This window comes from Pygoscelis adeliae, unplaced genomic scaffold (genome assembly GCF_000699105.1).
Source record: "Pygoscelis adeliae isolate BGI_AS28 unplaced genomic scaffold, ASM69910v1 Scaffold168, whole genome shotgun sequence".
NCBI classification, from domain to species: domain Eukaryota; kingdom Metazoa; phylum Chordata; class Aves; order Sphenisciformes; family Spheniscidae; genus Pygoscelis; species Pygoscelis adeliae.
Window position 1 is genome coordinate 1,307,891 of NW_008825566.1, and position 1,063 is coordinate 1,308,953.

Genomic DNA, 1,063 nt, shown 5'->3' on the forward strand with positions numbered 1-1,063 from the left:
GGGGAAAGCTGGCGGGGGGGGGGCCGCTGCTCGGGGACTGGTTGGGCATCGGTCAGCGGGTGGTGAGCAATTGCATTGTGCATCACTTGCTTTGTATATTCTATTATTATTATTATTACTATTATTATTATAATTATTAGGATTTTATTTTATTTCAATTATTAAATTGTTTTTATCTCAACACACGAGTTTTCTCACTTTTCCGATTCTCTCCTCCATCCCACCAGGGGCGGGAGGAGTGAGCGAGCAGCTGTGTGGTGCTCAGTTGCCAGCTGGTGTTAAACCACAACAGTCCTTTTTTGGTGCCCTACATGGGGCACGAAGGGTTTGAGATAATAAAAGATTAACCAGAGCGCATTAAGGAATTTATATCTGTTAATAGTTGCGGGATACAATATTGATTCATCTGTTCTCGATATTAGTTTATCTGACCTGCATCATGCTCTTTCTTTTGCTGTACATGTTAAAGATTAGTGTTGGTTTTTGCAGTTTGCTGTGATCTGCAGTGATTACTGATGTTTTGCCTGGGAGGTTTGTTATTAAAACACTGGCCTTGAGCTTAATCTGGTATTTGAGCTTTGTACTGAAACCGTTACTGCACTTACGGTACCACTTCGTAGAGACAATTAGGAATTATAGTTCTTCCTCTGAGAGGTTTTTTATGGAGGAAATACAGAATAGCAGCTTCACTACCTTCTTCTATGATGTTTCCTCCTTCATTACAATAACTTTTCAGTATCTTGAACATCCTTGGGTAGTTAAGATACTTCTATTGGTATTTCTTGGGAATATTGTTTCCGTTTTGTCTAAGGTTAATAAGCAATTTAAGAATATCATTCAGAGATCTGCCCCAAGGCTGGATAGGTATGAGTGGCAGGGTGTGTGGGATAGCATGGGCAAGTACCTAGGTCAGTGTGCACCCCCAGTGTTTTGGTGCTTCACCCCTGAACAAGTGCAGAATCCTAAAAAATTAGTAAAATATTTGGAAAAAGTATGCTGTCATCCTGGCGACTCCAGAGAGACACAGATTACTGCAACGTGCTGGGGCCTGGCCCATGCCTAC